Consider the following 12,436-nt stretch of genomic DNA (forward strand, 5'->3'; position numbering starts at 1 on the left):
ATTTGGGGGCTTTAATACCTCAAGGCAAAAAAATGTTCATATGTATCCCTAAATCGCAGGGGGGAAAAATTAAGAAAAGCAGCCCGCCAAGTGGTTTCTCGTTTTAATTGCATGCAGGTGGCGTATTGCCTCGTCGTTAGTGCTCTTCGCTGAGGTGGTGTATTAAGTGGAGCGACAACGATCACAAAGAGAGCCCGAAGTCATGTTTTTAAACTTGCCTGAAAGCGGGGTGGACTGTCCTCTCATACAATTTAGGGACTCGCACATCTGCGTGTCACCAGTTAAAGTCTTCCCTCTAGGACAAAGCAGAAGAAGTACATTAAAAAGTGTGCGGCGACGCCGGGAAGGTGTGCGGGGCGGCCCGGGGGGCGCGGAGCGGAGCGGGGCGGGCACCGGCGGCGGGGGGAGCACGGCGGGGGGAACCTTCCGCCGGCTGCCCTGCGTGCTGGGAGCGGGGCTCCATTTTTTACCTCCGGGTATTTCCTCGAGCTTTTTTTTTTTTAATTATTATTTGGTTGGTTTTTTTTTTTTGTTTTGTCTCCCCCTTTCCGCGCGGCGCTAGCAACTTTTTCTCCCCCAAACTCCCCGTCTTGTGATTAACTTCTTTTTTGGTCTTTAGATCTTCCCCTTTTTCACTGTACTGTGACACACGCTGTCTACCTCGCCTCACTGCTTTAAAAAGTAAGAACAGGAGGGGGTGAGAACTGTTAAACAAAGCCTACAGAAAGCGAACAATGGCCTCCATTCTGCTCCTCTACCCAAACCCCGAGTGCAGAAACCCAGGCTCCTTAACCGGCCGCGCAGCTTCCCAACTCAACGGACCAACAACCCTCCAACTTACAAAGAGCAGAGAAACAAGCCCCTTCTCCCTTCATTAGTGCCTGCCTTGACCCAGCGCCTGGACAGTCCCCAGCGCCTTCCCCCCCCCCCNCAAAATTCAACTCACGTTGGTGATTCCCACTATTGCAGGCAGCCCCAGCCCTGCCAACCCCCGGCCCACTTATTTATTTATTTATGCGTCCCCATGTATTTATTTGAAATCGTCGCGGGTGAAAATGGAAAAGTAATTTCTCGTTATAAATATCTGGCGGTAATTGTGTTACTGGTGCGAGTTGTTAGGGGTTGTAAAAAGATACAACAGCTCAGTGGGGTGCTCAATTGGGGAGGGACAATTACAATAAAGAGCCCATTCAAGGGGGTTGCTAAAAAAAAAGGAGGTAAAATAATGAAATAGTCGCAGCCTTCATTTTCTCTCCCTTTTTTTTCGCCTAAAAATACTCATTCTCTTTCTTTTGCGCCTATAATGAATATTAATTTTACTCTTCCTGCATATGATGGAGAAATCAAAGAGGCACGTTTCCCCATTCAGGACTAGCCACGGTATAATTTATTAAGTAGCTTTTAGTAATCTCAAATCCATAAAAATAAACATCAAACAAGTACTTTCTCGCAGCGTGAAGACTTTAACTGGTAAATATTTACTGCTCTTTGGAGAGCTACCTGATTAGCAGCAGAGCAAGCTACACTGTACTTCAATGGAGACGTGGTGATATCTCCTTCAGCTGAGCTGAACGTGAAGTCATCCCTTTAATACACCGAACACGTCTGCATGGGCACACACCGAACGGGAAACCCACCGCTCCAGACACTATTTCCTCCCATATTTCACGCACAAATCATAAACGCGGGGCCTACGGGGTGAAAGAAACCATCCGAAAAGGCACCAGCAAACTTCCAGCTCTCAGCTCTGCCCGCACGGACCTCAGAAATGATACTGAGTGGGTTTAAAAGAAAATAAGCGGGGGAGGGGGGGGGGGGGAGAGAAAGAGGGGGAAAAAAAATAAAAAGCCGCGAAACAAAACAAACCCAAACACAGCCGAAAGCGGTTTACAATAGAGGGAGAGGGTAACCAAGGTCTTCAGCAAGGTAAGAGGAGGCGTGGAGCAAGGAGCTGCGTGTTTGCTCGGCAACTCGCCACCGCCTCCAGGCAGCGGCCCGGCAGCCCCGGCCAGGCCCGGCACCCCGAGAGAGAATTCGCCTCGTCCTGCCGTGCCCCGCGGGACTCCCGGAGCCCGGCGGGACGCGGCCGGATCCCTCCGAGAGCTGGGATGCAATGTGCCGTGTCCTACTAGGCCAGGCCTAATCCGCAACTCGGGGCTTAATCTGGAAATCTTCATATAATCTCATGGCAGAAAGCATTTTTCCCCCTCTCCCGGTGAAAGCGTAGTTAGGCTTTAAGGGCCGAGTTTCGCCTTCCCGGGGCAAACGCGAAAAAGATAAAAATCAATCGATTTGCATGAGTTGCTGGTGAAGGTCAGCAGCTATCAACATTTATTCTCAAGGGCCACTTTTATTATTTTATGCCCCTAAAATGGAGAAGATGCATTCACTTTTCTTCTCTAGTATGTTGTTGTCATTTTCCAAAACAACCTCTGCCAGGTACATTGAATCATTCGAGAAAGTTTGTTTTTAAACTTTCCAGAAATTATTCCTGCTCTGCGTGCCCATGTAACCCCTCCGTGCAAAGCGTTACAAGGTTAAATTCAAACCCAGAATTTTTTAATTTTTTTTTCCTTTTTTTTTTTTTTTTTTTTTTTTTTTTTTTTTTTACTTTCGGGGGGAAAAAGGAATTAAGTTTTTTTTTTTTTTTTTTTTTTTTTTTTTTTTTTTTTTTTTTGTATTGCACTTGCGAGGGAAAATGGAATCAAGTTTATTGTTGCGCTTCGCTGGAGCATTTTTTTTTTTCTAGCATGGCGAAGAGTTTATAACTTCTTAAAAATAAAAATAAAAAAAATAAAAGCTTTGCTGTAGCGAGGGATTGAATCAAAGGGGGTCTTGTAGAAATAAGAGATGTTAAGGGTTTTTTAATTAAAAAAGAAATATATATATAACATATGGATTTAAAAAGGAAGCAAAAAAAATTCCTCAAAGCGGGAGCACGACGAGCCCCGGTGCCGAGCAGGGACGGGGCGCCCGGCGGGCCCCGCCGTGCCCGGTGCGGGCTGCCCCGCGCCCCCGGCGCTTCTCCCGCGCCGGAGCTGGGAAAGTTGCCGGCACTAGGGACAAGTTGGGAGGATCCCCGGGTGGCTGATTAAAGCTGACAGCCCTTCAGCTCCGCTCAGCTCCCCGCCTGTACCGCGCCTGGGAGCTGACTTGGCCTAGGATATGGGTTCTTTTTTTTAATTTTTTTTTTTTTCCTCCCCACGCAGCTCTCCCGGTTGCTCTCCCTCTGTTTTTCTCTACCGTCAGGAGAGAGCCTTCCCTAACCCAGACCGCAGAACACAAAGCAGAAGTCGGGGACGGGGCCGCCCCGGGGGCAACGAGGCGCCGCTTCCCTCCCTCTCTCTCTCTCCCTCCCTCCTTCCTTCCCTCCCACGCGGCGTGGCGTGGGGCCGGAGCCCAGCCCGGCTCCCGCCGCCCCTGCGAGCCGGGCACCGGCAGCACCGGCACCGCAGACACCAGCGCTGGTGGTTTCCCTGAGCAGCAAACGCTGCGTGGGAATTACTGCTGCTGGTGTTGGCATTGGTTTCCGAGTCAGATGCTTTAGCTTTTCCAGAGGACACGGGCTTATGTGAAAGGCAGAAAGTTTGTGAGCTCCTGGGCTGGAAAGTTCCCTGGGAAGCTCTCCGGAATGCAAATGGGAATATGAGAGAGAGAGAGAGAGAGAGAGGAGGGGTGAGAGAGAGAGCCCTGCCTAAATATTAAAATGCGAGGAGGGAGAAGTTGGGAGAATAAATGAACAGACTCACCTTTATGAGGCATCCTGTCTTGTTGTCAAAGCTCCTGTCAATAGTTTAAGAGCGCACTGATTTGAAATGATGGTGCTTTAAAAAGAGTTGCCAGCAAAATAGTTTTTCTCCACTGAAGCTGCTGGTTGTGTGATCTTGAATTCCTGGGAAGGAGACAGAGATTGACAATAAAATGGGCTGTCAGTGACTGGAGAGCGAGAGATAAAAGAGTGTGTGAGTGAAGTGGGGAGAGAGAGGCAGAGCACACCTATGCTGATTGGTGATGGTTCAAGTGTATTAATGTGTGTGTGCCTTGGTCTCTGCCTCGCCTCCACTGCTCTTCACTGGCCCATTAGTGAAGCCTGACCTCTGTCATCATCTTCCAGCAAAACACTTCCTCCCTGCGCCCGGACCCGAGCGGGAAATGCGGCGGAGCCGGGGCCGGCGGTTCAAACCCACTAATCACTCCGCACCGTGCAAACGCCGCCCGCTCCCACCCGAATATCGCCGTATGCAAAGCGCCGCCAGCGCCTCCCCGCCGCCCATTGGCCGCCGCCGCCCGCCCCGGCCCAATTGGCCCAGGCGTTTGAATATGAATGCGCAGGGCCCGGCGCCGCCGCCGCCGCCCGCTGCCCGCGCCGGCCCCGCTCCGCTCCGCAGCCCCGCTCCGCTCCGCCTGCCGCTCCGCCAGCCCCGCTCCGCTCCCAGCCGCGTCCTCAGGTCGGGCTGGGGGAGGGGGCCGCGGTGCTGATGGCGGAGGAGGCGGTGGGGAGCGGGGGGAGATCAATTTGCATTTAAACAGTTCGCTCCGGTCCGACAATGGGAGATAAGGGGGAAATAACATTCAAATGGTAAGGACATAAATATTTGGGAGACAGGCGCTTCGGCGGAGGGGAGCTGAGCGGAGCTCCCCGAGGACGCAGCTCTCCTTCCCCGCTCCCGGCGCTGGGAGAGGGAGGCTCTGCCCGGCCGGGAAAGAGCAGAGCAAATACACCATTTACTTTGTGTATTGAGGGCTCTTGTGAAAGGCCCTGAAGAGTCCTTTACCAAACACTCACCAACTTCTCCCACGTGCCATTTGTTGACTAAGGGCTGCCTGGCTGATTTTTTCTTTCTTTAGCTCTCCGGAATGCAAATGGGAATATGAGAGAGAGAGAGAGAGAGAGAGGGGGGGTGAGAGAGAGAGCCCTGCCTAAATATTAAAATGCGAGGAGGGAGAAGTTGGGAGAATAAATGAACAGACTCACCTTTATGAGGCATCCTGTCTTGTTGTCAAAGCTCCTGTCAATAGTTTAAGAGCGCACTGATTTGAAATGATGGTGCTTTAAAAAGAGTTGCCAGCAAAATAGTTTTTCTCCACTGAAGCTGCTGGTTGTGTGATCTTGAATTCCTGGGAAGGAGACAGAGATTGACAATAAAATGGGCTGTCAGTGACTGGAGAGCGAGAGATAAAAGAGTGTGTGAGTGAAGTGGGGAGAGAGAGGCAGAGCACACCTATGCTGATTGGTGATGGTTCAAGTGTATTAATGTGTGTGTGCCTTGGTCTCTGCCTCGCCTCCACTGCTCTTCACTGGCCCATTAGTGAAGCCTGACCTCTGTCATCATCTTCCAGCAAAACACTTCCTCCCTGCGCCCGGACCCGAGCGGGAAATGCGGCGGAGCCGGGGCCGGCGGTTCAAACCCACTAATCACTCCGCACCGTGCAAACGCCGCCCGCTCCCACCCGAATATCGCCGTATGCAAAGCGCCGCCAGCGCCTCCCCGCCGCCCATTGGCCGCCGCCGCCCGCCCCGGCCCAATTGGCCCAGGCGTTTGAATATGAATGCGCAGGGCCCGGCGCCGCCGCCGCCGCCCGCTGCCCGCGCCGGCCCCGCTCCGCTCCGCAGCCCCGCTCCGCTCCGCCTGCCGCTCCGCCAGCCCCGCTCCGCTCCCAGCCGCGTCCTCAGGTCGGGCTGGGGGAGGGGGCCGCGGTGCTGATGGCGGAGGAGGCGGTGGGGAGCGGTTTTTTTTTTTTTTTTTTTTTTTTTTTTTTTTTTTTTTAAAGATCCCACGGAGGATTTGGAGAAGGGGTGAGCCAGGCGCTGGGCAGTGCTGCCGCTTTGTGCCCGCCCGAAGAGGCTCCCCCCTCCTTCCCTCTGCTTTTGCAAGGAACCCCCTTCACTGGCTGCCAGAAACTCAAGGGGGAAAGTAAGTAAATGACTTTGCTGCTCTGACCACACACCACAAGTACATTTGTTGAATGCCGGACTATTAAGACACACCTCAGTAAACTCTAAAGCAACCCCTCAGCGCATGCATTTAAGGTTACACTGGGAGCACCAGTCCGAGCTCAGGGTGTCCCAATCGGTTATGGCGAGTGCTCCGGGGGGAGGGGGAAGGGGGGTCTGCATCGGGAAAAACAATTAAAAAAAAAAAAAAGAAAAAAAAAGGCTTGGGGAAAAGAAAGGGAAGAAGGAGAAGAGACAGGAAAAAGAAATTCCAAGAGCCACCGCGGAAAGTGGAGAGTATGAACGCGCAAAGCATAAAATGAAGTCGTAGCCGCATACACTTGACTTCTCTTGACATGTGAAAAGTGCTAAAAGTCAAAGCTCATCAATAAAGTATCTTGAAATTGAATAAGAGCCCTGACAACCATTGCATTCTTAAATAAAGTACAATGAGGAGACAAACGACTCTGCCAAGGAGTTTGCATGTGAGTGAAAGGGCGCCTCAATGGGAGCGGGATAATGGGCTGCTCGGCCGTCATGCACTGTCATCCCCTGTCCCGCCGAGAAGCTGCCACCGCTCCCTAATAGCACAAAATGGGCTCTTAAGAGACTGCTGCCTGTGCCTCGGCCGCTCCCTACCCTTCCCTTCCCCCGAGGCCGATCGGGAAAAACAATTAAAAAAAAAAAAAAAGAAAAAAAAAGGCTTGGGGAAAAGAAAGGGAAGAAGGAGAAGAGACAGGAAAAAGAAATTCCAAGAGCCACCGCGGAAAGTGGAGAGTATGAACGCGCAAAGCATAAAATGAAGTCGTAGCCGCATACACTTGACTTCTCTTGACATGTGAAAAGTGCTAAAAGTCAAAGCTCATCAATAAAGTATCTTGAAATTGAATAAGAGCCCTGACAACCATTGCATTCTTAAATAAAGTACAATGAGGAGACAAACGACTCTGCCAAGGAGTTTGCATGTGAGTGAAAGGGCGCCTCAATGGGAGCGGGATAATGGGCTGCTCGGCCGTCATGCACTGTCATCCCCTGTCCCGCCGAGAAGCTGCCACCGCTCCCTAATAGCACAAAATGGGCTCTTAAGAGACTGCTGCCTGTGCCTCGGCCGCTCCCTACCCTTCCCTTCCCCCGAGGCCGGGGTGCCGCGGTGAGCGCCCCGCTCCGCGCCCGCTGGCGAGGCCCGGGCTGCGGTGGGCACCGTGCCCCGGCCCTTCCCGCAGCCCGGGCGCAGCCTTTCCTCCGAGGAGGCGGGGAAGGGAGAGCGGCCGCGCTCCTGCCCCGCCATGCAGCCGGCCCCACCTGCAGCAGCGAGGGGCTCTGCCGCCCTGCTCAGGCCCAGGGCAGCCTGCGGGGCTTGTCTCCTTTGGAGTTCTGCCCCGAGCCGCGCGTTTGTGTAGAAATGGAGCCGGATATCGCCATGGACGCACGGGAGCGTTTGGGTGTGACGGGATCCCCCCCTGAAGGTAAGGGCAGCCCGGTCGTGGGGCTCGGGGCACCCCGAAGGGGGCTCTGCCAACACCAGGGCCTCGGGCAAGCACCTCCCTCACCCGGCAGCCCCCAGCTCCTCTCGTCCTCCCCAAAACTTTCTGAAGTAACATCCTCCAAGTTAACCTGCCCGCGGCCAGACATCCTTCCAGGGGAGCCGAGAAAAAAAATTCAGAGCGGCAAAAGAGAAGAGAAACAAAGTCCAAAATGAAGCACGAACCTGTGTGCCTGCCCTCCAGGCTGGGGCAGTCCCGGCGAGCCGTCCCGCAGAACAGCCGGTCCCCTCCTAGTTGCCGCTGGCCGAGGCCGGGTGTCCCGCCGCACGCATCCTGCGGGCGAGAGAAAGGGGCTGCGGTTTGTATGCTCGCACCAATCTCGGAGGATCCAAAGGGATGTTAAAAGCTGGGATCTAGTCCTTTTTCTGGAGTGAAGTCAGTCGTGTCCGTGGCTTTTGATTTATTTTTTTTTTATCCTCCTCTTTCGGGTGTTGTTGTAGTTTTTTTTTCTTTCTTTTCCCTGTTGCACTCCCTCTCTAGCAAATAAGAGATTTTTTTTTTTAACTCTTGTCCACAGGGCGTTAAAGGAGGAAAAGAGAAAAACCACTTTGTCCGAAATTGCAGGCAAATATCATTTTTACAAGCTCTCAATTAGCCATCCCTTGGATTAGCACCTTCTTACGCCTCCTCGCCAGAATAAAGCAGCCGTAATCTTGTTGCTATTTCCCCCTCGGGCGCCGCGGGCTTTGTGTTCCCTCCCCCCAAAAAAACTTTTAACGCCCCCACCCATCCGAAAAAAAAAAAAAAAAAAAAAAAAAAAAAAAAGGAAAAAAAGAAAAAAAAAAAAGAATCCCTCCCTGTGCGGGGAGGGGAGGGCAGGGGTGAGGCGGTGACGTCACGGCGGGGTGCGGGGGGGCGCGGGGAGCTCCGAGCCAAAGTTGGGAGGAAGAAAGAGCAGCGGAGCGGGCCGGGCCGAGCCGGGCTGGGCTGGCAGCGGGGCCGCCTGCCCGCCCCGTCTTGTCCCGCCGGGTCCCGCCGGGTCGGGGCTGTCCCAGCGCGGAGCCCCACGGGCCCGCCGCCATTTTACCTCCGCTCCCCGCTCCGGGCCCGCTCCCCGCCGCAGCGCCCGGCCCGCCCGGCCCTCCGTCCCGCTCCCGGCGGGGGCAGCGGGACCTGCCGGGACTGCCGTGCCTGGATACCTCCCAAGGAAACGCTGTGCTTTTTCTTTTTCCTTTTTCCATCTAGCAGATTGCCACTCGCCGCTCTCCCTCCCTGCCCGGCCGGCCTGGTTTTCCTTTTTTTTTTTTTTTTTTTTTTTTTTTTTTTTTTCTTTTCTTCCTTTTCCTTATTTTTTCCCTTTCTTTTTCTTTTTTCTTTTATTTTTTTAAAGTGAATTTTCCACTTCTAAAACGACTCCGCTCGCCTTTGTAACTGGGGGAGAGGAGCAGCACTGCTATGGGGCGCTCGGCGTTCCCCTCGCCCCAAAGCCCTGCCCTCCTGCAGGCGCACACCGCCCCCCTTTTCCCCTTTTCCCCTTCCCTGGGCGAGGGCTGTGCCGTGGGACCCCTCGGCCGTGGGACCCCGCGGCCCCGGCCCTGGCTCTCGGCATGGACTTAGGCACTCTTTGAAGATTTCTACTTTAAAATCCGCACGGGATTAATGTAACTAGCATTTTTTCCTGCGTCTGACTTGGGTTTGTTTTTTTTTTTTTTTTTTTTTTTGTTGGTTTTTTTTGGTTTTTTTTTCCTCCCTCCACTTTTTCCCCCCACTCTTAACTGGTCCAAACAAAAAGAAAAAAAATGGGCTAATATAAAAATGGTTTAAAAACCAAAGGTAAGTAACTATTATACGTGGCAAGACGCGCCTTTTTTGTTTGTTTTTCCTAATTAAAATAATTTTCACTTTTTAAATATGATCTCATGCCTGGGTATTGATTTGTGTCAAACAGCAGCATTCGCTTCCCTTTCGTATTTTGTTAGGTGTCGAAAGCAGAAAGTGCTGAGTTAGAAACTCCAGTATCGTCTCGTTGTATTAATATCTGGGCTGCAAACTACCTTTTTTAATACCCAGAAAAATGCTTAAAGTCCTCTTGTCCAGTTCGGTCTAAAACTGAAGAGATACACAAATCCTGACGTCTTAGACTACAATGCTTTTGCCTCCAGGACACTTAATGCCTATTTGTATATGTAGAGACAGTGTTTGAAACCTATAATGCGCAGGACACTGAGTTAAGTGGAGCTTTTCTAGTTTATAAACAATCCGCAAAAAGTTTGGAATCGATTTAACCTCTTTGATGTTGGCCTTTTGCACGAGGCACAGCTCCGCATGGCAGGATTAAAAAAAGGCTTTCTGGACCTCGCCGAAGTCGCTCTGAAACTGGAAGACGGACACACATCCCTCCGTACGAGAAAGCCTTTGATTATAAATATGGGAAAAGTGTCATGCAAGCAGACCCGCTCGAAAAGCCTTCAGAAAAGAACGGGGGGGTGAAAGCTTAGCGCATCCTGACGGGCTTTTTAAATGCTATTGATTGGGACAAGCTGTTCAAAACCCCAGTAACAGTTAATCTGCCTGTTAATCAAGCCACTAAGGAGCTCAATGCGAGTTTTATTAGCAACTGGAGAACACAGGCAGCAGAAAGGATCAAAAGCCTACACCCTTGATATTTGTAAAACCGGCCTTTCCCAAAAATATATTTTCAATTACACAGTAATTCGGAGCTTATCAGGGCTCGCTCGCAGCCCCGCGCAGATGGCTCCGCTGGTGCTGCCAAAGCCAGGAGAGCAGAGGAAGCAGCATCGCCGGCCCCGCCGAGGCGCGGGGGTTAAAAAGAACGCGTTAAGGAGGTGTCCCGCTCTCGCCTCTCTCCCATCTCGGACCCTCCTGGCCTCCCGAAACAGCAGCAAAACCCCCATCGGCAAACCACGAGCAACCGAGAGAGAAACTCCTCGTATTCACGTCAATTGTGTTATTAGGCTGAGGGGTCGAGGGCTCTTTTTCTTTTAGCTGGAGTATTTGATTTATTGCGGCAAGTTTGCAGGGCATATTTCCCTCTGCCCATCCTTTTGGTAGAACCTCTCATTTAATTGTTAAAAATAATAATAACAAAAAAGTTTAAATAGCGAGATTCAAAATTTGGAGAGCCTGAAAGTTGGATTTCAATTAATTTAATGACCAGAAATATTATTAAATCGGCTAAAATCAACATTTGATCTTGTCATTTTTTAATGCAATCCGATTCCTTTATATGTCAGCGAGATATGCATATAAAAGACTATCTGGTCAGAGGTAATTATGTCACAGCTTTTTCTCGGCATGACAGCTGGATAAACACCATCTCCAATAAACATCTCTAATTAGGGAGGAGGATCTGAGATAGATGGTGTTTGATTTATTACTGAAGGAGAATGTCCATTTACCGGTATATTATAGTGAAGCATCACAGGGAGCGTTCCCGCTAACGCACCATAAGGAGTATTTGGAGATGCTCGAAGACAGGTAAGCGGTGTTTTAGGTTTTGTTATTTTGTTTAGCGTTATTTCGGAGGAAGAGCGGCCTTTCCAGGGTACCTCTGTTTCCCACCGACGCCCTGATTTAGCAGAGGCACCCAGGGCTGGGAAGGCCAGCCTGAGTTTGGGCGCCGAGCGGCGGTCGCCTCTGGGCGACCGGACCTTTCCAACCCGAGCGGGGCAACCGAGCGTCTCGGGCGACCGGCGAGCCGCCTGCTTTCGGCGGCCAAGAGCGGAGGGGAAGCGGCCCCCGACGGCAGCTCGGAGGGCCAGGGCCCCCCCCGGGGCTCCCTCCCGCAGCCCCACCGCCGGCCCTCCTCTGCTCGGGGCCGTGCGGGCCGGGCCCTCCGCGCCCCGCTCCCGTCCCGTCCACCGGGGGCCGAGCGGGGCGCTCCGAGGGGCGCGGTAACCCGCGGCTGCCCCCGCCACCCGAGACGGGTCACGGCGAGGGAGCGGGGCCCGGGTCACGGGGCGGGGGGGGAAGGGGAGGGGGCCGCGCCGCCCGCGCGGGGGAAGTTTGGGAAGCGGCTCCAGCGCCGGCCGCCCCCTCCTCCCCGGGGCGCCCCCTCCGACGGGCGGGCAGCGGCCGGAGCCGCTCCCTCCCACCCCACCTGTTGTGCGGGGCTCCGGCCCGCTCCCCTCGCCTTCCCCCCGCGGGGTGGGGGTGCCGGGCACCCCGACCCCTCCCGTCGGGAGCGGCCCGTGGCCGGGGCGAGCGGCCGGGGGCGTGCGGACTCGTTACCTGTCAGCGGGAGCGGAGGCTCCGGGCGCGGCGGTCCCGCGGCCGGGAGGAGGTACCTGGCGGCTCCGGTGGCCAATTTCCACGCGAGAACCTGCCACACAGTTTAAATGTCAATGACAGCAAAAGAGGGGTGCTGCCTTTGCACTAACTTTCCCTTAATATCCACGCCAGCGCCTCCCCCATTGGCTGGGCCGCCCCGGTGACGTCACGGCGGACAGTAGTTAGCTAATGAGACATTTTAGGCGACACGAGCCCGGACACCGCCCGCCCCGTCGGCGGGCACGGCACGGCCAGGCCCGGCCCCGCCCCGCCCCACCCGGGGCTCGGCCGCGGGACGGGACTCCCTTGGACCGGGGCACCCTCGGGCAGCGGCGGGGTCGCTGCATCTTCCCACCGTCTCCCTGCAAACGGGGGCTACGGCCCGACGGCTCGCCCCAGCCCAGCCCCAGTTTATCCCCGGCCTCCCTGGCCGAGTTTTAGGCTGAGGTTTGGCTTCTTCCCCTTCGAAACGCTCTCCGCATGAAGGACAGTCTTGCACTGGGAAAAGGAGGCCCCCAAAACCTGCCGCAGCCCAGTGGCTCCTCGGGGATGCCGTGGCCCCCAAGCCCTCGGCTCTGCTGCGGGAGTGGGGTGCTGCCAGGCGGAAGGGGGCCGCGCACCCGCAGCCTGCCCGCGCCCTGGCACCTCCGCGGGCCCTGCCCGGGCTCCCCGTGCGCGCCCGCTCCCATTAGAGCGGGAGGGAGAGGCCGCTATTTGCACACACTTG

The 12,436-nt window shown here is 54.1% G+C and overlaps 1 long non-coding RNA gene across 1 annotated transcript; it reads right to left on the reverse strand.

The window, feature by feature from the left end:
- Positions 1-4,981: 4,981 nt before the first annotated feature.
- Positions 4,982-11,766, reverse strand: LOC121350434. The gene is made up of 3 exons (XR_005954668.1): positions 11,671-11,766; positions 7,644-7,752; positions 4,982-5,118 (listed from the first exon to the last, which is right to left on the reverse strand). It is a non-coding gene; the product is annotated as an uncharacterized LOC121350434 (long non-coding RNA).
- Between the last annotated feature and the right edge of the window lie 670 nt (positions 11,767-12,436).

This window comes from Pyrgilauda ruficollis, unplaced genomic scaffold (genome assembly GCF_017590135.1).
Source record: "Pyrgilauda ruficollis isolate IOZ18807 unplaced genomic scaffold, ASM1759013v1 scaffold153, whole genome shotgun sequence".
In the NCBI taxonomy this organism is placed as follows: domain Eukaryota; kingdom Metazoa; phylum Chordata; class Aves; order Passeriformes; family Passeridae; genus Pyrgilauda; species Pyrgilauda ruficollis.